The sequence below is a fragment of the Ornithorhynchus anatinus genome, chromosome 3 (genome assembly GCF_004115215.2).
Source record: "Ornithorhynchus anatinus isolate Pmale09 chromosome 3, mOrnAna1.pri.v4, whole genome shotgun sequence".
Taxonomy (NCBI): Eukaryota; Metazoa; Chordata; class Mammalia; order Monotremata; family Ornithorhynchidae; genus Ornithorhynchus; species Ornithorhynchus anatinus.
The window spans coordinates 26,782,802-26,807,089 of NC_041730.1; the positions used below are offsets into that span (position 1 = coordinate 26,782,802).

The window sequence follows — 24,288 nt, forward strand, 5'->3', positions numbered from 1 at the left end:
GCTCGTATCTCCTCCTGCCTCCAAGATGTCTCTACCTGGATGTCTGCCTACCACCTAAAACTCAACATGTCCAAAGCTGAGCTCCTCATCTTCTCTCCCATACCCTGTCCTCTTCCTGACTTTCCTATCACCGTGGATGGTACGACCATCCTTCCCGTCTCTCAGGCCCGCAACCTCGGTGTCATCTTTGACTCGGCTCTCTCGTTCACTCCATACATCCAATCCTTCACCAAAACCTGCCGCTCTCACCTTTATAATATCGCCAAGATCCACCCTTTCCTCTCCACCCAAACAGCTATCTTACTGTTACAGGCTGTCATAATATCCCAGCTGAATTATTGTGTCAGCCTTCTCTCTGATCTCCCTTCCTCCTGTCTCTCCCCACTCCAGTCTATTCTTCATTCCGCTGACTGGCTCATCATCCTGCAGAAACGCTCTGGGCCTGTCACTCCCCTTCTTAAAAACCTCCAGTGGTTGCCTATCGACCTCCGCATTAAACAAAAACTTCTCACTCAAGGCTTCAAGGCTCTCCATCACCTTGCTCCCTCCTATCTCTCATCCCTTCTCTCTTTCTACTCCCCACCCCATACGCTCTACTCCTATCCTGTCCACCTCCTCACTGTCCCCCCATTCTCGCCTATCCCGCTGTCGACCCCTGGGCCATGTTCTCCCCCTGTCCTGGAATGCCCTCCCTCCTCACCTCCGCCAAACTAATTCTCTTGCCCTCTTCAAAACCCTTCTTAGAGCTCACCTCCTCCAAGAGGCCTTCCCAGACTGAGCTTCCCCTTTTCCCTCTGCTCCCTCTGCTCCCCCTCTACCTCCCCCTTCACCTCTCCTCCGCTAAGCCCTCTTTTTTCCCCTTTCCCTCTGCTCCTCCCCCTCTCCCTTCCCCTCCCCTCAGCACTGTGCTCGTCCACTCAATTGTATATATTTTCATTACCTTATTTATTTTGTTAATGAGATGTACATCACCTTGATTCTATTTATTGCTATTGTTTTAATGAGATGTTTATCCCCTTGATTCTATTTATTGCTATTGTTTTTGTCTGTCTGTCTCCCCCGATTAGCCTGTAAGCCCATCAATGGGCAGGGACTGTCTCTGTTTCCAATTTGTACATTCCAAGCGCTTAGTACAATGCTCTGCACATAGTAAGCACTCAAGAAATACTACTGAATGAATGAATGAATGAATAATGCAGCCTCATTCCTGAATAAGAACTTGCTGGCCTCTTATTTTTTCTCCGAGGGAATGAGCCCATTTTATAGTCCATCATTATTCATGTCCCTGTTCCTCTTGATCTAACACTCCCCTCTGTATCAGCGGATGAGTTTTATTAGTGGAAGGCACAGACCTTGTTTTGTGTAGGAATTTTTACAGCTGTCGCATTTGCTCTTTTGCCAAGCTAAAGTCACAGGGAAGAAAATAATCATGGAGTCACACAACTGAATTTTATCATTACGTGAGTATCGCTAGGCAGTTCTAAGGGAGGATTGACCTTACACCAGGTCCAAGTGCAAATGTGTTGGAAAAATATACTTGACTCGTACAGTCATAGATTGGAAGTCAGACTTCACTGTGCACATTTTTGCATTATTCACTCCTGACCAATACAAATGTAATAGGGATTTTCCGCTTTCTGCCAGACATGGGGGACCTGCCTCTGATTTTTGTGTAATCTGCACAGCCTTCAGGTTACATGTACAGTATTCCAATTTTAGATGGGAAAGCCAAGGGCCACATGTGAGTTAAATATCTCTACAGCAGCTCTTTTTGAATTTCTGATTCTTTACTCCTTGTGGGCAGGAGAAGTGTCTACCAACTCTGTTATACTGTTCTATTATACTGTCCCAAGTACTTGGTAATGTGCTCTGCAGTCAGTAAGTGCTCAACAAATTTGATTGATTGATTAACTCAGTAGATCTTAAAGCACTTGGAAAATCTGCACTAATCACTCAGGGAAGACCCGAAATGAATCAGGTTAAATCTGTTGGACTTCAAGATGTCTAAGAGCTAACTTTGTGAATCTAAACTCTGCAACACAATTTCACAGTAGGGCTAACTAACTAACTATACCTGGAACCAAATCCTACTTTGGACTCATTGGTGGGTTCAGTGTTTCATTCGACACCTGAGTACACCAAGAATGCTTATAGATCAATTAGGTGTGAGCTGGAGAAGGTGTTTCAGTATTGGTTAGCTCTGAATCAAATTTATTTTGACTAATTATGAGACTCTCCAAAATGGGGAATGCTCTATCACTTTTCTAAAAGCCTCTATGCATTTGTTTTGGTATAGTATTGCTGAAATAGTTTTTGAATTAGGCACACCTCCTCCAAGAAGCCTTCCATGACTAAGACCTCTTCTCCTCTTCTCCCACTGTCTTCTTCATTGCCCTGACTTGCTCCCTTCAATTCATCTTCCCTCCCATTCCACAACACATCTGTATATACCTGTAATTTTTAAAATTTATTTATATATATTAATGTCCACCTCTCAGGGTCACCCCTGGAGAGATTTCAGTACTCTACCAGTCTCAACTATGGAGGGAGAGTCAAGCAGAGACCTACCCGTTCCATTCCTAGATTGGGCAGTGGCAACTGAGTGAATGGCAATCTGCTACTAGTCAAAATTCACCTGTGCTGGGCAGCAGTGGCATGGGAGAGAGCTGAGGGTGGAGACTCAGGTTTACTGTGCAGAAGGAGGCAATAGTGAACCGCTTCCATATTTTTACCAAGAAAACTCTGAGGATACACTACCAAACCTATTGCAGATGGAGGTAGGGTGTACCAGGAGAGATGTGTCCATGACTCGGCAGCATAAGACAACACCATATTAATGTCTGTCCCACCCTCTAGACTGTGAGCTTGTTGTGGTCAGGGAATGTGTCTGTTTGCTTTTATATTGTAAACTCCCAAGTGCTTGGTACAGTGCTTTGCACACGGTAATCGCTCCATGAATAAGACTGAATGAATGAATTGTGTGGATGTCCAAGGGATTGCTGATGTTGTTTGATTTCAATTTCCTTACAGCTTGCGTTGATGAGTTCCAAAGAATGCTGGAGCATCAGCTTGGCCTAGTGGAAGGAGAACAGGCCTGGGTGACAGAGGACCTGGGTTCTCCCCCGATTAGACTGTAAGCCCGTCAAACGGCAGGGACTGTCTCTATCTGTTGCCGACTTGTTCATTCCAAGCGCTTAGTACAGTGCTCTGCACATAGTAAGTGCTCAATAAATACTATTGAATGAATGAATGAATAATCCCATCTCTGCCATTTGTCTATGTGACCTTGGCCAAGTCACTTCACTTCTCTGGGTCTCAATTACCTCATCTGCAAAATGGAGATAAAATATCAATTCTCCCACCTCCTTAGATTGTGAGTCCCATATTATCCCTGATTATCTTTTGTCTACTCCACAGCTTAGAACACTGCTTGACACATAGTAATGCTTAACAAATACAACAATTTTAATAAATGATCACAGGGCATATAGGTATTTGGAATGCTGTTTCACATTTTGTTGTTTCTCTTTTTTAAGAGTTGTGTACTTCATTTTCTCTTTCTTCTTGGAAATATCTGGAATAGCATTCAGTAAAAACCCAGAAAAAAACTCTTATGTCCCTAGCTGCATTCAGAGATGCATTTCTCAATGACAGAACAAGAAAAGCAGTAAATGTCATTATAAAATATTTTTTTACACCTCTGGGATCCAAAATGGAATGTTTCTCCCATTTTATAGGGATTATTTTATTAGCCACCCAAAGAGAAATAATGGTTCATTTACCTTTGTCAAAACCAATCTCAATTCTCTGCTATTTATTTTGCTTTGTGTAAATTTTAATGCATTTTTAATTCCACCCCACTGGATGGTAAACCAACCATTGAAGTTATTGCTGCCCTGTAATGTATTTCAGTCATTTCTAATAAACCTGGACTTTAGGATGATTTATCATTACCTCCATAAGCTACTGAAAATATATTCACTGCTTGAACTGAGAGGAGCAGGGCAGCACTTCTATTAATTGGGGTGGATTTTGTGATATTATACAAACAAAAAAGGCAAGATTTTTAGCAAAGCAGAATGTCAAGCAGAACCTGTAAATCTTTCCACAGGACCTTTTTAATGGAGGTACTGATTTAAATAAGAATAGTCTAGCTTCTAGGGCGCCTCCCACTCAATGACCACCTAATTTTGAAGGTCTCCAATCAATAATTTAAGCCAAATATTTAAGTAGGATCCACATACAAAATATGCTACATATTGATGATTTTTCCATATTGAGTGGTGAATATATCTTTCTACATTCGTTCAGTTGAAACGTCCAAAAATCACTAAATAGATGAAGTATTTCAGGTTTATTGGGTCCCATGGAAAACACAAAAAGCCGAAGGATGTAAAGCAAATATGATGTACTTCCATTTAAAGAAATCTAATTTTTTCTTCAATTCATTCAGTCATATTTATTGAGTGCTTACTGTATGTAGAGCACTATACTAAGAGCTTGGAAACTACAATTCAGACTAAGTGCTGCACTAGATGCAATATAGGTTGGACATAGTCCCTGTCCCACATGGGACTCACAGTCTTAATCTCAATTTACAGATGAGGTAACTGATACACAGAGAAGTTATGTGATTTTCCCAAGATCACACAGCATATCAAATAAGTGGTGGAGCTGGGATTAGAACCCAGTTCCTCTGACTCTCAGATTTGTGCTCTTTCCATAAGGCAATGCTGCTTCGCTACTTGTATAGTACCATATTGTGTAGTATCAATGATACACAATTTCATTTCAGCTTTTTTAACTATGGTACTTCAATAATTTCATATTTTTGTGAGTTAATATCCCAATGTATATAGATAAATTCTAAACAACATTACTGTTCTTATTGCTGCTATTGTATGACTTTGTATTTTTTGTACAACAAGACAAAATATCTGTTTTCTTTTGGAAAAAATAAATGGTTTAGGAAGTTGGCTTTTCTAGAAAACTAGGAAGGGAGTTTGTACTTTTCAACATATGTAGTTACAATTATCTCATGTGTCATGCCCCGAAGTAAGAAAAGTAAGATAGTTCCTTGACTGTAAATTTCCATGTGAAAGGAATTTATTAGTAATACTATAAAACAAAAGCACACAGGAAATGGATCAAAGATCCTATGATATGAATTGAACCAAGGGAACTATATTTCAATAGTGTTAAAAGAACTCAGCCACCTTCCCAGATTAACCAAAAATATACTGGCTCACTGTTTCTATTCTACACAATGGGTATTTCAGTTTAGTCATAACTCAAGTTGTAATAACTTGATGTTGATATTTCATTTAGTTCAGAAATGGGTCTAAATCACAAATAGATTATTTATACTGGTTGGGCTTTTGGCTGAATCAGTTGAAACAGCTTTACTATATCTCAAGTTTTAAATACAAAATATCACAACCTATTAATTTTTTTTTTGGTCTGAATGAGGTAAGTATCTTAATTTAGAACTGGAGATTCAATCAATTCTGCCATTGCCTTAGCCCAACTGTTTTTCTTGTAAGATATTTATGACATTTGTTCACGTTCTGAAAGATGAAGAAAACTCATGAAAATGAATGACCGATCCTCATTATAGTGATGACTAATAGGGACACCTCCTTTAATGCAGTGAATTACAACATCATACATTACAACAGTATATTAATGAAGAGTGAGTTGGGCTAAAAAATTCTAGAAATGAATGTATATTACCTAAATTTGTAAAAGGAGCTATCCTACCTCAGATGCTATGTATGCTATATACACTATATAATAATGTTGGTATTTGTTAAGCGCTTACTATGTGCAGAGCACTGTTCTAAGTGCTGGATACCCCTCCATAAAGACACACACACACCGAAGTACTTACACACACAAATAGGTATATTGATTTCCTTCATAAGTTTACTAATGAAACTTTAAAGCCTACAAGTAACAATATTTCATGTTTCATTCTCACCAGAGCACACATGCATTAACATATCTAGGTGCATTTTATCCATCTAATATTTGCATGTCTCCTACTATAAGAGAGTGTACATTTAGACAGCAAAATCAGTTTTTTCCAAAACAATTATGCTGTAGACTAAGATTTTCAAAAGAAAGTCTTTCTTCCCAAGTGCAATGGCTTGTTGATTTTTTTGCCTCAGATTGGAAAAAAATGTCACCTATCACCTATCTTCACTATATCTCAGACAACAACAAAAAACCAAGTATATTGTGTACATGGATACAGTGGGAGTAGGTAGACAAACTAAGATTCACTACCTTCTTGTTGCATTGATTTTTCTTATGGGATTTAGCACTGACAGAATCTTTGTAGGATATCTGATTGATATATTCAACTATCCTGACCTATTGTCAATGCCATTTCTGTTCAATACTCCCTAGAAATTTACTTCATTGTTATCAAGATACAATTTGAGAATCAGTCAATTTGGGTAAAGTTGGGTAAAGTTTTGGGTAAGCATAAATTTTAATTGTGAAAGCTGTAAGCTTGGGTTTCACTTCTTTGACATTTTTCGTTGGACTTTTGTATAGAAAATGTAATTGTCAGGGTAGGAGGTTTAAAAAAAAATGTCTCCTGATGGATAGATAATTTTTTTACTTTTTTTTATTTTTTAGAGAATTTATCCATCCCATGATACCTCATAGAAAATAAAGGGAATATAGGCATATATGTTACATTGGTCTATCCTCTGATATGATGAATAAGGTGTAGTCCTTAGCACCATCAGCAGACTGAGGCTCTGACAATTACTAATCTAATTTGGTGGTCTAAAGGAATTCACCAAACTCCCAACAAGTCCCACCTTGGTATGATGGGTGGATCAATTGGTGGTATTTATCGAGCACTTTCTGTTTGTGGGAACACTGTACTTAGTGCTTGGGAGAGTAGAGTAGAATATGAATGGCAGACAGGATCCCTGTCTCCAGGAGATTACAAGTCTGTCATGGAACAGAGTTCACTAGGAATGAGGCATTGCTCATTACTACATCATTTTTTTCTGAATTAGACACCAAGTGCCTGTAGTATGGTGAACTGAAACTGGTCATACACAGGCAGTGAGGTCAAAATAAGGATTGAAAGATAAAATAAATTGAAAAGTGTCATATTCAAGTGTCAATATAGCTAGTACTAGGGTTAAACTATATAAAACACTAGAAACAAGAATTTCCAACTTTTACATTTATTGAAGAATTCCATGAGAAGAAAAGGTTGCTTTCATTCAGAATCAGAGTTATTGATATAGAAGAGATGTGTCTCGTTTCACACTGGAACTCTTTCCTAATCATATGTACCGTATGAGCAGTAGCAAGGGCATACCTAGCCATGGAATCCAGTCGAAGAGCTCTTCCTTCTTTGTATGACTTTATGTAATTATCCCCAGATGTAGATGAAAGTCAATCACTTGTGGAGAAGAGGCTCTGCCTGTTCTCTTTCTCTTAGGCCAACTATGGTTTACTCTGCATCATGTGATTTGCTGGATTCTTCTAGAATCAGTTCTAAAAATATGACAGTTGCTTTTTCTAGGCATAATCACTTATGCAAGAAGTTGAACCTTCTAAAGCCTGAGGGTTTTTTGTTTTGTTGTGTTCTTTAATCATGGTGAAAGAGTCTCACATTTGGGCTAGATTTTCCTGTGAATCTTCCTCTGTATTTAAAAAATAAAGGTGGCCAATGAGACTTGGGAATTGTATGTTTTTTGATTCAGGTAATTTCACCAAGATTTGGTGCATTGTCCTACTCCTGAGTCATAGTCCTGTGCTATTTATCCTATTCCTTTTTGAAGCAGAACTTACCTTCCCACCCAAACCCTTCCCTTCTTATTACTTTCCCACCACCACTCTCTCTTTCTCAGAAGCCTGTAACCTTGACATTATCCTTGACTCCTCTCTCTCATTCAACACATATAGTTAATCCATCACTAGATCCTGTCAGCATGACCTTCACAACATCACTAAATACCTCCCTTTCCTCTCCATCAAAACTGCTACCACATTAATCAAATCACTTACTCTACACCCTGCCTTGATAACTATATCAGTTTCCTTAGTCACTTCCCAGCCTCCTGTCTTTCCCCACTCCAGTCCATAGTTCACTCTTCTGCCTGGCTCATTTTTCGATAAAAAATGTGGTTGTGCATCCACCTTCACATCAAACAGAAACTTTTTATCATTAGATACTAACCACTCAATCACCTTGCTCCCTTCTACCTACTCTCCTATTACAACCCAGCTCCCACACTTTGCTCCTCTAATGCTAACCTACTCAGAGTACCTCAACTTCTGTTTCACCTCTGACCTCTTGCCCATGTCCTTTCTTTGGCCTGGAATAACTTTCCACTTCATATCCAACAGACAATTACTCTCCCCCCCTTCAAAGCCTTATTGAAGACAATCTCCTCTAAGTGGCCTTCCCTGACTAAGGCCTCTTTTCCTTTTCTTCCACTCACTTCTGTGTTGCCCTGACTTGCTCCCTATATTCATGTCCCCTCCCAGCTCCACAGCACTTATGTACATATATATAGTGTATCTATTTATATTAATGTATGTCTCCACATCTAGACTTTAAACTCTTTCTGGGCAGGGAAGGTGTCTGTTACATTGTTCTACTATACTCTCCCAAGCACTTAGTACTGTGTTCTACATACAGTAAATACTCAATAAATAAGATTGACTGACTGATTGAAACATCCTCCATATTTGTTTTTCTTGTTGTAGTCCACCAATTCTTCACTTTGTTTGCTAATATTGGATCATTGGAAGATTACAGACCACACTAGTAAATCTTATTCTGCCTCCTCACTCAGGGTTAATATTTTTTGAAAGTAGGTGGACCCATCTTCAAATTATTCATGCCATTCAAATACACTCACTGTGTATGTGAATCATGTAATGCTCTTAATCCATTGTTTTTCTGAATATTATCATTTTTAACATTACCAGTTACAATTAGTTGTATCAACTTCAGCTATGTATATTTGTATTTTCATGATCTTAAGCACAAACGTTGTAGTGCATAGTGAAGCACTCCACTTCGTTTTTGTTCTTGTTAGTTTGTGTTTTTAGTTTTGGGGGTTATTTTGTCTCTGAGTTTGTGGGAATGGAAGTCAAGGCCATCAGCGTTGAATATTATCCTGTCAGCCAGGGTGGGCTAGCCATCTTGCTTTAGATTTTATGAATTGAATATTTTTGATAGTTTTATTTCTACTTCATCATTGTGAAACTAAAATGAATTGACAGAGAAAGTAATCAACTCATGCACTCATTGGAATCTCTAATGCAAATCATTGACTGCTTCTGTAAACATTGCCAATTATCAGAGATACTCAAAGAGTAAGTCGTGGCCAAAATAGCAGCAGGATTTTTTAAACCGCATTTCCTTTATATATTACTAAATGGAAAACCAACATTGGATGAAATCGAGTTTTGTCAATGAAGCATTCCAGGTGAATACTCCATTTGTTGCCCATTATAAATAAAAAACACACATGTTAGAAAGTAGCTTGTGTTCTACAGTATTTACACTCAAAGTGATCTAAGTTTCAGCATGTATTAAATATCTATGGGCTCATGGGCTAGACTAGGCATTGAACAAAAATTAGTATCAATGGCATGGGCCCTTCCCCTTGTCTTATCTTATGCTGTTGAGTCATTTCTGCCCTATACTGGTGCCATGGATACATCTCTTCCAGAACACCCCACCTCCGTCTCCAGTCATTCTGGTAGTGGGTCTGTAGAGTTTTCTTGGTAAAAATACGAAAGTGGTTTACCATTGCCTTCTTTCATGAAGTAAACATGAATCTCCACTCTTGACTCTCTCCCACGCTGCTGCTGCCCAGGACAGGTGAGTTTTGACTTGTAGCATATTGCCTTCCACTTGCTAGCCACTGCCTAAGCTAGGAATGACATGGGTATGTCTCTGCTTAACTCTTTCTCCCGTAGCCAAGACTGGTAGAGGACTGGAGACTTTCCAGAGGCAACCCTGAGAGGGATGGGCTCTTCCCCAGGAGAGTAAAATATAAAATCAATGCAGCATTGACACATAAACCCTGAAGTAAGATGTCTTCTTGAAACATCAGGAGGAAAGGGTAAGTGAAAAAAAAAAGAAATTTGTTGACTTTATGTTTGAGGGATTTTATATAATTGTACTGTTGAGTGTATGTAGTTGAATGGGGTTAAATGCAGATCAGGAATGGAAAAAGAGATAACAGTAGAGAAAAGAGAACATTTAAAGGAGCCTTTGCAAGAATAGAGGTTGCTTGGGAGCAAACACCCGCCTCAACATTCTAGGTGCCCTTCTTTACAAGGTTGTCAATTTATGGCATCTGCTATACTTGTTTATCAGGATGATTTTAGGCATTGTGGAGGAAATATCTCAACTCCTTTACCCCTTTGTCCCTCCGTCATCCTTACACCACCCACTATAGCTCCCACAGTACATTTCCCCCACTCCCATGCTCATATTATCAAAAGCTGTTGAAGGAAATCCAGGCATTGAGCCAAGTTTGCCCACTTCAAATTCATCCTTTCCTTCTAGAACTATGCCCTTTCATCTGTGCAGCAGTATTGCTTCTCCTCTCTCTTTGACTTCCATGTCCATTTCTCCTGAGGAGATCCACATATGACCCTGGCCTTGGAAACCGGGTGTTACAGATTCCTTCCCCCAAGGCCCTGCCATGGAGGTCTGCTCCAGAGGAAAGGTGCCGGTTTCACCTTTACAGTATCGCCAAGATCCGCCCTTTCCTCTCTACCCAAACGGCTACCTTACTGCTACAGGCTCTCGTTATATCCCAGCTAGACTACTGTGTCAGCCTTCTCTCTGATCTCCCCTCCTCCTCTCTCGCCCCGCTCCAGTCTTTTCTTCACTCCACTGCCTGGCTCATCTTCCTGCAGAAATGATCTGGGCATGTCACTCCCCTTCTTAAACACCTCCAGTGGTTGCCTATCAACCTCCGCTCCAAACAAAAACTCCTCACTCTAGGCTTCAAGGCTCTACATCACCTTGCCCCTTCCTACATATCCTCCCTTCTCTCTTTCTACTGCCCAAGCCTCTCGCTCCGCTCCTCTGCCGCCCATCTCCTCACTGTCCCTTAGTCTCGCCTATCCCGTCGTCAACCCCTGGGCCACGTCCTCCCGCGGTCCTGGAATGCCCTCCCTCCTCACCTCCGCCAAACTAATTCTCTTCCCCTCTTCAAAACCCTACTTAAAACTCACCTCCTCCAAGAGGCCTTCCCAGACTGAGATCCCCTTCTCCCTCTACTCCCTCTACCACCCCCCCTTCACCTCTCCGCAGCTTAACCTTCTTTTCCCCCCATTTCCCTCTACTCCTCCCCCTCTCCCTTCCCATCCCCTCAGCACTGTACTCGCCTGCTCAAGTGTATGTATTTTCATTACCCTATTTCTTTTGTTAATGAAATGTACATCGCCTTGATTCTATTTAGTTGCCATTGTTTTTACGAGATGTTCTTCCCCTTGACTCTATTTATTGCCATTGTTCTTGTCTGTCTGTCTCCCCCGATTAGACTGTAAGCCTGTCAAAGGGCAGGGACTGTCTCTATCTGTTGCCGAATTGTATATTCCAAGCGCTTAGTACAGTGCTCTGCACATAGTAAGCGCTCAATAAATACTGTTGAATGAATGAATAAATGAAAAGTCTCCTCTGCCTCTTTCCTGACACTGCCACCAGTCACAAGATTATGTGTTGTAATTTATGAAGATAGTCTATCAGTAGTCAATGAAAAACTACTCCTCTATCAGATCATCTTGAAGGGCTTTGTCTGATTAATGTGTAGTAACACAAAATTTGCCAATATGTCATGAAACTGATCTCCCAACTACTTCAACTCTATTCCCTCTCCTGTGTCTCTGATCCCATCTTTTTCGTCTTCTAAACACAGTTGCACCCACTCTTCTTCTCTTCTTCCCTCCCTTACCACCATCTCTAACTACTCAATCCCTGATTGTTCCTTTCCCACTGCTTTCAAATATGCTTACCTGTCTGTCACATCTTAAAAAAAAACAAACCAAAAAAACCCCCAAAACTCTACACTCCCTAGGTCTTCCCCCATTTTCCTCTTCCCAGTCCTGTCTAAAGTCTTAGAAAGGGTTGCATATTCCACTGGCTCCATTTCCTCTCCGCCTCCTCTCCTCATGACATATATTCTGCTCCTCTCAATACACTGAGATGGCTCTCTTGAAGGTCATCAATGACCACCTTCTTGCCAAATCTTCCGGTCTCTTATCTTAGAATGAAATATTATTGGGTTCGAATCCCCCTGGACCTCTCAATTGCTTCAACATTGTGGATCACTCCTTTTTCCTGGAAAGAGAATCTAAACTTGTTTTTTTGTCCTTTCTTTCATGACACCATTCTCTTCTGGTTCCCACTTCCTTCTGACCCATCATTCTCAGACTTTTTCACTGGCTCTTCCTCTGTTATTGTGGGTGTCTCTTAGGGCTTTCTGTTCTGAGTTCCCATCTCTTATCATTCTTATTTTATTCTGAGCTCTTATTCCCATCTGAGAGATCAGCAGCCCTAATGTTTCTCCTTTTCTACTGTCTTGCATTTCCCTAGTACTCCATATCTTCTCTTCCAATTTCATCTATCAATCAATCTCATTAACTGAGCAGCTTGTGCTGAACACTGTGATAAGTCCTTGTGAGAGTTCAATATAACAGAGTTGGTAGACATGTTCCTTGCACACAGTGAGTTTACAATGTAGAGGGGTTTAACGGGATTAATATAAATTAATTAAATTTTGGCTAAATTCATAAGTGCTGCGTATATTTATGTTTTCATGTACATAAGCACATTAATCCTTCCATACCACTTTCTTTTCCATCATTGTTGATAACACCATCAACCTTACTTCTCTCAAGCAGGATGGCATAATGGATAGTGCAAAGGATGGAGAGTCAGGAAACCTGGGCCCTAATCTCATTTTCTCCTCAAGGTTGTATGACATTGAACAAGTGATTTACCTTCTCCTGACCCCTGTTTTCTTATCTGTAAAAGGATTGAATACCTCTCCTCCCTTTCCTTTGGACTGTGAGCCCATATGGGAAAGAAACTGTGCTCAATCTGATGATCTTTTGTCTAGCCCAGAATTTAGTACATTGCTTGGCACATAGTAAACACTGAACAAATGCTATAATTATTAATCCCGAACTGTAATCCTGGCATTATCCTTTACTCTTTACTTTCTTTCAAACCTCATATTCAGTCTGTTGGCTGCAAAATCCTGGTTAGCTCTTTCTGATCAAAATTTTCAGAATCAGCTCCTTCTTTTATGAAATGGCCACAGCACTGGCCCAGGTACTTTTCACATTCTGGTTTGACTGCTACTTCAGTCTCCTTGCTGATCTCTCTGCCGTCAGTCTTTCCCTTCTCCAAGCCTAATTTCAGTTTATTAAAATGTCCTTCTACACACATTTCCCCATGTCTCCAAAACCTCCTTGCTTTCCTTACAAAAAGATATTCCTGGCTTAACTTTTTACCCATCCACTATCTTTTTCTACAGCACCCCAGCTTCTTGCACTCTTCACTCTTCTCAACCTAACCTATTCACTGTGATTCATTCTAATCTCTCCCACCTCCAACATCTTGTTTATGCTCTTCCACTTAGCCCCTCCCCCCATTTTATATTCAACAGACCACTGCTCTCCCTATCTTAGAGCCCTTATGTCCTCCAGGATGCTTTTGTTTAATATTTAATCTCTACTTTATAATTCTCTCAACCATCTCTGTGTGAATGCAGGAGGCAATATCATTGATGAACTCCAATAAGTTAGTTCTTTAGTCTCTAAAATTTAAATACTGTTTCAAAAATCTCCAATTCCTAATATGCAAAAGCAGGAATAATTTCATCTGAAACACCATAATTCAATTTTGTGTATAGTGCATATATTACTACAAAAAAGTCATCAGCCCCTATTAATTCCTGCAGTAAGTGATAAAGTTAGAAATATTATGTCTCAGATTGAATAACCCCCAGGGGAAGCAAATGCATCTTTCTTTCTCTACATTTATATAAAACTGATGCATGATCTTGAGGTCATAACAGTGTGTTTGCATAGAGAATTTTTAAATTATAGCAACTGAAAAATTAATTCTCCTAATAAACTAGCAGATCCTTTGCATATTTCTGATTTATATTGGTTTTACATTTTCACAAAAGAAAAAACATCTGGTAAATTTCTCACATCTTCTGGGTACAGAGGCAAGCAATGAAAATGATTAAAGGACTCGAAAATGCAGTTCTGTCAGGGATGGTAAAGGGACTGTGATTAACATGTCTGAAGAAAGGTAGAGGACTTGCCCTAATATCTTGTGGGTAGAGAAAATGACTCTGGATTCTGTTGTAGTTTTGCTAATAGTAGTTTTTATTAAGCTCTTACTGTGTGTGGATCACTGTACTAAGTCCTGGGGAAGATATGAAGGTGAGAACAGAGTCTCTAGTCCTCTTAGAGTTCAAAAATCTAAAAGAAAGGTAGGAAGGGTTTGGCAAAAGACACAGTAGGAAAGGTGAAAATTTTGAATTTATAGAGGCTGTGTACTGCTGCTGCTTATATTTTTCACTATCCTGCATGCACAGAGCATTTGGGTAGTGGGTCCCTGGGGTCTTATGAATGGATGGTCATGTGGACTTCCAGGGTTTCATTAGTCAATCAATCCTGTTTATCATAATAATAATAATAATAATAATAATGGTGGTACTTGTTAAGCACTTACTGTGTGCCCAGCACTGTTCTAAGCACTAGGGTATATACAAGGTAATCAGGTTGTCCCACGTGGGGCTCACAGTCTTCATCCCAATTTTACACATGAGGTAACTGAGGTTAAGTGACTTGCCCAAGGTCATACAGCTGATAAGTGGTGGAGCCGGAATTAGAACCCATGACCTTAGACTCCCATGCCGGGATCTTTCCACTAAGCATTTATTGAGCACTTACTTTGTGCAGAACACTGTATTAAGTGTTTGGGAGAGTGCAGTATAACAATAAACAGACACATTCTCTGCCCACAGTGAGTTTACAATCAAAAGGAACAGTCATTAGACAGTCTAGTGATGAGAGATTGAGGGAAATGCTATTGCACTTAAATCCATCCCTGAGCAGGATATGTCAGGAGGGGGATGGAGGGTGAACAAGGGGTAAAGGGGAACATGGAGTGTGTTGGATGGCGATTGGAAGGCAGCAAGAGTTATTTGGTTTCACTCAAAGATTCATAGGATGCACCAATTTAACATTCAATGACTTGATGTGTCAAGGCTTAACCATCATTTACCAGTAAGTGATTTGTTGTTCTGCCTGTTCAGAGGAAAGAGAGACAATAAACCAATGTCAGGCTTTGCACTCTGTTTTGCTGAGACTGAGCAGGGCACTGGGCAGAAACAGAAACCTCTTCCCTGAGTTCATCCGCCTCTTCCCTGCTGGAAAAAGAGCATAGTAGACTTAGCATCTCTCCCCTAAGGGACAAGGACTATGTCTAATTTCCACCAGTGTATTATTTCCCATCACATAGAAGAGTGTTTTGCACACAGTAAGAGTTAACTATTATTTCTACTATTATTTCCTGGCCATGAACATCACGTTCAGTTGTGGAGCCACTTGCAATACACAGCACTTGATTATTTTCCACAGCCAGCCAGGTGGCCAATCCCTTAACTTTTTCTGGCTTGGACATGATCATGGTGGTGGTGTGATATTACAGTTAATAATAATAATAACAATAATAATAACAGTGGTATTTTTAAGCACTTAGTAGGTGCCAGGCACTGTACTAAGCTTTGGGGTGGTTACAAGAAAATCGGGTTGGACACAGTCCCTGTCCCACATTGGGCTCACAGTCTCAATTTCCATTTTACAGATGAGGGAACTGAGACAGAAGTGAAATGACTTGCCCAAGGTCACAGAGTAGACAAGTGGCAGAGCTGGGATTAGAACCCATGACCTTCTGAATCCCACGCCCGTGCTCTACTATTAAGCAGTGCTGCTTCTCCGGCCCTCTGCTGACAGACCCAGCTCTTCCCCCCCATAGATGTCCCACCGTGACCTCTCATCTGCCCACAGGGCATCTCTCCTCACCCATGGGAAAAACTAGGGCTACTCCAGGCCCCTGGCGGGAAGCTAGATAATTAAAAGACAAAAATAGCCACCCGGCTCTGGAAGGCAGAGAAGCTGTTGACTCCCTCGGTGGCTATGGTGTGAGTCTGACCGGCAAGCCTGCTTTCACTGTTCCCTGACATAAAGCTTTTTTTGTAGCGCTATTCTGCACCAGCTCTATTTATTGTTAACAAATGTTACTGCTGCTGCCCCTATTATAGTCATTTTCCCAAGCACTTCCAAGGACAGTTAAATGTACCCAAGGGTTACTTAATAAACACCATTACTATTACTGTGATAACAGCACTCAAGTTTATGAAAGCCTATATATGGAGTAGTAGGAATTAGAACATGAACAAGCCAGACTGATTCCATATCTCAAATGAGGCTACCGAGCATAGGGCTTCCAATTTAGGGGTAGCCTGACCCTGATTGGAAATTGTACTCTGAAAACTAGTATGAACCTGGAGTAGAATGTTTGGAGTAGTTCAGGGAATAATTCCTTGACTATACAACCAGGAGATTCAATAATGTGTGCTAGATTGCTGTTACTGTCAGGATTGGGTGAGAGCTGTGTGAGACAGAAGTTGGAGAGGCAAGGTAGAAGGCTGATGCAGTAGTCAAGGCAGGATAAGATTAGTACTTGGATAAGCACGGTAACAGTTTGGATGGAGAGGAAACTGAGGGTTTTAGCATGTTTGTAAAGGTAGAACCTACAGGATTTGGCAATACTATATATATATTATGAATAATGTTCTAATTGGAGTTAAGAATAATGCCAAGTTTATGAGCTGTGAGACACGGATGCTAATGGTGTTGTCTACAGTGATGGGAAAGCCAGGATTTGAATGGGAATGTGAGTTTTGTTTTGGACATGCTATGTTTGGAGTGTCAGTGGAACATCAAATTAGGAATGTCCTGAGGGCACGAGAAATTTGGAAACTTCAGAGAAGGAGAAATAACAGGACTGGAGCTGCAGATTTGGGAATCATCCACATAGAGATGGTAGTTGAAGCCTTGGAAGCAAATGAGTTTTCCAAAGGAGTGGGTGTGGATGTAGAATAGAAGGGGACCAAGGACTGAGCCTTGAGGGACTCTCACAGTTAGGGAGTGGGAGGCAGAGGAGAAACCTGAGAAAGAGACTGAGAATGAGCAGCCAGCAAGATAGGAGGTGCAGCTAGAGAGGACATTTTCAGTGAAGCCAAGTTGGATAATGCTTTTAAGGAGAAGGGGGTGGTCCACTTTGTTAAAGACAGCTGGGATACTGAGTAGAATTTGGATGTAGTAGAGGCCAATGGATTTAGCAAGAAGGACCTTAGAGCTACATTTTATCCTATGTCATTACTCATTTTATCATTTCCATGCTATCCAGAACTGGGTGATGTAACATTTTCTGTTTCTTTTGCCACTAAGAACAGAACAAATATGATGAGATTCCTTCATAATACAAGCTGGCTTTGTATGATAAAGATAACTAATATCAATTCAGTTGATTCTTTGCCCTTTTTACAGGACACTTGTCGACACTCATCTCCCTGCTTTTGCAGTTTAACAATTGATTGCATTTTTTGAAAGCTCACTGTGTGCAGACCTCTGTTTTAAGTGCTTGGATGAGCACAGTGTAACAGAGTTGATAAACACATTCATTTCCCACAAGGTGCCTACACTCTAGAGAGTAGAACTTTCCAGTAAGAAATTCCAACCAGTTTCAGAAGTGAGTTTCTGCTCTTGAGTCGAAATAAAGAGGATAATTTAAGTAATTCATTTGGTTATTTGGGGAGGAAAAAAAGCACCGATTCACCTTACTCATTAAATTATCTCTTCTCCTGCCCCTTTTTGGCCTGAGCTGTCTCAATAATTGCCTCAAATCTCTGATCAGCTTTGTTGGAGTCGACCTGGTCTGAGGGTAGCACCTGGTGAATTTGAGGAATAAATTTGAACTCTGGATCAGCAGAGCAGAAGTCAGGTGGGTTTCATTCACTTAACATGGAAATAGCTATCACCAGAAGTTTTTATGCATCTGTTTACTTGAAACCTTATATGACTTGTTCCTGTAACTTGTCTCTTTCGGCTAAAACACTGACAGAAGTGTAAGATCTAAATTACAACCAGGCAACCCAATCAAAGATTATTTGTTTTACTCTTTAAGGAGAGATCATTCTTAGCATTCACTGACATGTTTTGATTTTTCAGCACCATCAGCTATTAGTGGATATTCCATCTCCCTAAAAATAGAGCTATACATCAGGAATATATCTTGATTCAATTACAAACTGTGGGTGATTCTTCCAGAACAATTAAGTTTTCAAATGCCTTACACTACTACATCCCCAGTTAGTATTCTTAATTGTGTCTATGAAAATAGAGTGTTAAGGAAAACAGTGCTAAACAAAGTAGTTTTCTACAGAGGAGAAAATACAAAAATACAAAAATTCCCCCAAATCAATAGAAAGATATTTAAAAACAAATCATAACAGAAAATACATGATTAAGTAGCAGGATATTAGTTTACCAGTAATGATGTATTTTGAAAAGGATATTTTGGTAAACCTGTATACTCAATGTTACCTTTCCTTTCTTGTTCAGCAATAAGGCTCTTAGTGCTGACAAACAAGATGTCATTAGGATTAGCTAATGGCATCTATTTAACACAGATAAATTTAAATAAGCTGTAATCACTCTACATTTCAGTCAAAATACATCATATGGAAGGGAAGGAAAAAACTAAAGGTAAAGCCTGCTACAAGACATATCAACATTAAAATTTAATTGCACTGGCAGTCAATCAATAGCCTTCATTAAATGATTACTGTGTACACAGCAAAACCTCTAAAAGGAGGGTGTTATAACAGAGAAAGAAATAATCTGTAAAAAGTTTCATTCTACACTTGGTTTAATGTACACACAAACACACACATACACACAAATCTAAGGAGAAGCAGTGTGGATGTGGAACGAGCACAGCCTTGGGATTCAGGAGAACTGGGTTTTAATCCTTCTCCTTACTTATCAGCTATGCGACCTCAGGACGTCACAAATTATTAGGGCGTCAGTTAAAATGCCTGTCCTCTCTCCCCACTTAGATGGTGATTCCTTTGTGGGACAGGAATTGTTTCTGATATGATTGTATGTACTGTAAGTAAGCATATAGTAAGCACTAAGCAAATATCATTATTATTATTATTACTAATCTATCAGTGGTATTTATTGAATGCTTCCTATGTGCAGAGCACTGTACTAAGAGTTTGAGAGAGTACAACAGAACTAGAAGGTGTTTTCTCTCCATAATGGTCTTAAATTTCATTAGTTCAGTTTCCTTAATCAGGTATAGTTTTTGAAAATAATTTTTAATACAATAGTAAAGGATTTTTCCATAAACTGCACAAAACACATTTAACAAGTAAACTTGTTATGGGCAGGGAAAGTGACTGCTAATTTCATTGTATTGTAATCTCCCAAATCCTTAGTACAGTGGTCTGCCCGTAGTAAACTCAGAAAATATAAACTCAATAAATACCACCAATTGATGAATTGATTTATTCATGATAGCATTATTTAGCATAGTACTAAGATGACAAGAGTAGTGTTTTTGAAAGTGCATACCTCTAGGCACCTCCTGGACAGGGATTGAGCCTATTCCTTGGTTATTAGAGTGATAGGTATAAAGATGTGCTCACATGTGGAAAAATCACCCTCAGCACAAACTCAGTCTAATGCTTTAAGGATCTAATTTTTTTTTTCTATGAGGTGGGGAGAGGCAGTCATTATTATCCAAATTCACATATGATGAAACTGAGGCTTAGGGAAATTAATTAACTTATCCGTGGTCACCAAGCAAACTGGTGGTGGAGCTGATGCTAGAACCCATAATATTTGCCTCCCATATCTATCCTCATTTTATATCCCCACCACTAGTGGTGCCCCATCCGCCTCTACATCAACAGAAATTCCTCACCATTGTCTTTAAAGCAATCATTAGTCTTCCCCATTCTATTTTATTTCATTCATTCATTCAGTCAGTCATATTTATTGAGTGCTTACTATGTGCAAAGCACTGTACAAAGCGCTTGGAATGTACAATTCGGCAACAGATAGAGACAATCCCTGCCCATTGACCGGCTTACAGTTAATCAGAGAGGCAGCAGAGGGAGCATAGGGAAAAGGGGAAGCTCAGTCTGGGAAGACCTCTTGGAGTAGGTGAGCTCTCAGTAGGGCTTTGAAGAGGGGAAGAGAGTTAGTTTGGCGGAGGTGAGGGAGGGCAATCCAGGACAGTGGGAGGATGTGGCCCAGGGGTCGACGGCGGGATAGGTGAGAACGGGGGATGGTGAGGAGGTGAGCGGCAGAGGAGTGGACCATGCGGGGTGGGCAGTAGAAAGAGAGAAGGGAGGAGAGGTAGGAAGGGGCAGGATGGAGAGTCTTGAAGCCCAGAGTAAGAAGTTTCTGTTTTGTGCGGAGTTTGATAGGCAACCACTGGAGGTTTTTAAGAAGGGGAGTGACATGCCCAGAGCATTTCTGCAGGAAGATGGTCCGGGCAACAAAATGAAGAATAGACTGGAGCGGGGAGAGACAGGAGGAAGGGAGATCAGAGAGAAAGCTGACACAGTAATCCAGCCGGGATATTATGAGAACCTGTAGCAGTAAGATAGCCATTTGGATGGAGAGGAAAGGGAGGATCGTGGCGATATTGTAAAGGTGAGACTGGCAGGCCTTGGTGACGGATTGGATGTGTGGTGTGAACGAGAGAGCCGAGTCAAGGATGACATCAAGGTTGCAGGCCTGAGAGACGGGAAGAATGGTCATACCATCCACAGTGACAAGGAAGTCAGGAAGAGGACAGGGCTTGGGAGGGAAGATAAGGAGGAGCTCAATTTTGGACATATTGAGTTTTAGGTGGCGGGCAGACATCCAGGTGGAGACGTCCTGGAGGCAGGAGGAGATACAATCCTGAAGGGAGGGGGAGAGAACAGGGGAGGAGATGTAGATTTGTGTGTCATCTGCATAGAGATGATAGTTGAAGCCGTAGGAGCGAATGAGTTCACTCTACCTACTACAACCAGGCCACACACTTTTTTTCCTCCTACACTAACTTACACAGAATACCTTGATCTCATCTAGCTCACTGCCAAGCCCACATCCTCCCTCTGTCCTGGAACTCCCTTGGCATTCATATACAACAGACCACCATTTCCCCCAATTTCAAAGCCTCACTGAAATTGGGAATCTGCTTCAAGAGGCCTTCCTCAATTAAGCTATCTTTTTCCCTACTGTCTTTCCTTTCTGCATCACCCTTGCACTTGGATTTTTATACTTGAAGCATTTGATATTCACCCCACTCTTAGTCCCACATCATCTTCATACATATTCAAAATGTATTTTAATGTGTGTCTTCCTTCTAGTCTGTAACCTCTTAATGGGCAGGGAATGTTTCTACCAACTATACTCTACTAAGTTGTACTATACTCTACTAAGCACTTAGTGTGGTACTTGTAAGCACTGAAGAAATACCACTGATTGATTGATGAAATGATCATTACATTTGACCATACTCCCTCTAATACTGAGCAAACATATCAAAGGATGGCCGATATCTATGGAGAAATTCTTTTCTTCACTCATTCAGTCATATACATTAAGCACTTACTGTGTTCACTGTGCACTGTGTTTACAAAGTGCTTGGGAAAGTTCAATACAACAATGAAAACTGACAAGCCCTATCCATAACAAGCTCACAGTCTACAAGCGGGGAGACAGACATCAATGCAAATAAACAGGCATCAATATAAAGTTACAGATATACACATAAGTGCTGTGGGATGGGAGAGGTGGTAAGAGCAAAGAGAACAAGTCAGGGAAACAGAAAGGAGTGGTGGATGAGAAAAAGTGGGACTTAGTCTGGGAAGGCTTCTTGGAGCAGATGTGTCTTCAGTAAGGCTTTGAAGCGGGGGGAGAGTAATTTTCTGATGGATTTGAGGAGGGATGGCATTTCAGTCCAGAGGTAAGGGTTTCAGTCCAGAGGCCAAGGGTTGGCAGTGAGACAGACACGATCGAGGCACAGTGAGAAGGTTAGCATCAGAGGAGCTAAGTATGCAGGCTGGGAGAGAAGTGAGGGGACATAGGAGGGGGCAAGGTGATGAAGTGCTATAAAGCCAATGGTGCAGAGTTTTTATTTGATATAGAGGTGGATAGGCAACCACTGGAAATCTTTTTTTTGCGCGGGGGTCGAGGGGAGTGACTTGTCCCGAATGTTTCTGAAGAAGTGATCTCAAGCCAGTGAAAAAAAAAATCAGGCAGACAGTGGCCTAGACCATATGCCAAATGTTTATTTTGTTTCTTGAACAAAACAAACAGGTGTGAGGCCTGATTATTTTCTTTCATTTTGTCACCCCTCTATAGGAGAGAACTCATTTCATCTTCCATAGATCTTCTAGGGGAGGAAAATCATGTGAGTGTACGTGATGCATTTTCCCATACTGAGTCTGTGGCAGTAAGACAAAAAACTCGTATCCATTCCCAAGGGTTCCATGAAGTTGTGGAACACTACATCTCATATGAGTTTTTGACAAGACCTTTAAGAAATGTGAGGCGGGTACATGTCTATATTGGAATGGGCACCCACAAAATTTCATCCCTCAAGGAATAAAGATGTGAGAGCCCATCCATGGAGGATAAATGACCAGCTTTACTAGCCCAGGCAGTGTCATTCATTGCTCCCATACCCTTAGCCAATAGCACCGTGTACTTATAGGTGTAATGAATTCTGTAAAACTAGGGCAAAAGAAGTGATTGTAATTTATTATCAAATGGAGACATCCCATTGCTAAGACTCCAGGTGAAAGATGAACAACTCTATCTTTCTTACAGGGAGCCACTGCTTAACCTTCCCCCTTGTTTTCAGTAGAAAAATAACCTAACTACAAGAAACATTTGTTTTCAGGTGAATATTAAGTCAGCAGGCAACCTGTAAAATACCAGGACAGCCTCCTGCTTTTCCTAACATGCATTTTACTGTATACATAAAAGCAGACACAGGGTGAGGAAGTTTATTAAGGAATGAACTACATGATTATGGGCTACTATATCTTTTCCTTGATTCATCCATGTAGTAATGAGTACAAAATATGGGACACAAAATGAGATGGAGTGATAATGAAGCAACAGAAACTATATCACTGGAAATTAGCTTAGCCCTAAATGGGTGTTTTTTAAGTATTACCCCCAGCGAGTCACTACAAGCCTAGCACTAAAGGTCTGCATACTAGAATGACAAACAAATGTAAATAATAAACAGTTTTTAAAATAAGCTCAGTCAAAGGGGAAAAGGATTCATTTGCTTGAATTATTATTGTTGTTGCTAGTAAAATCACTACTAATTTGCTTCCTCATACTTTTCTTGGACATATTTAATCTATGTATTAAGAATAGTGTTTCGGCCAGGGGCAAAGTGTCTCACAGCCACATAGAGGCGTCTGCCCGTGGAGCCTCTCTCATTCTGCAGCACCAAACGTAGTACTTAACCCCTGTTATTAAGGAAAGTAAATGGAAACTTCAAAATAGGAGCAAAATAAAAGAAAAAGTGAGGTTTTCTTTCTCTTACCAAAGACTTAGCCCTGGTGGTGAGAAAATGGGGCAATTGGAAGACGGTTCTTAATTTATCCATGACTATTGGCTTGTAATTTCTGCCAAGAAACTGCTAGTGGAAGGAACTAATGATGAACATCCTAGAAAACCTTAAATGTCTTATTTCCCTCCTTAATTAACTGCTCTTATAGGTACTGGGTGAGCATGTGAAGTAGTGATTGTGCATGATACCCTTTTATTTGAGGGCAGGTATATATTTGATTTGATAAGAATGAAAAGAAAAGTTATCCTGTAATATTTGAGCAAGATGACATTAAAATGTGGATGAATATGTAATTTTTAAAGAGGAATTTCACTGCCCCATAATTCATCCCAATTGAAGACTTAATTCATTTGTCTATTTTTCATGGTATTTGTTAAACACTTAATAAGTGCCAGGCACTTTACTAAGCACTGGGTTAGATTCAACATAATCAGATTGGACACACTCTATATTCCTCATGAGACTCATAGCCTTAATCCCCATTTTAGAGGTAAAATAACTGAGGCACAGAGAAGTTAACTGATTTGTCCAAGTGG

General features: G+C 40.3%; 1 protein-coding gene across 4 annotated transcripts in view; it reads left to right on the forward strand.

Moving 5' to 3' along the window:
* LRRC4C (leucine rich repeat containing 4C) overlaps positions 1–24,288 on the forward strand; it is a 979,945-nt gene that overhangs the window by 767,555 nt on the left and 188,102 nt on the right. For 2 of the 4 annotated variants that reach the window (XM_016226142.3, XM_029061287.2), the window contains exon 1: positions 9,991–10,115. The exons of the other annotated variants lie outside the window; for them this stretch is intronic. The gene's annotated coding sequence lies outside the window, so the exon portion shown is untranslated. Of the gene's footprint in view, positions 1–9,990; positions 10,116–24,288 lie in introns of those variants that run through there. 4 annotated transcript variants of the gene reach the window in all.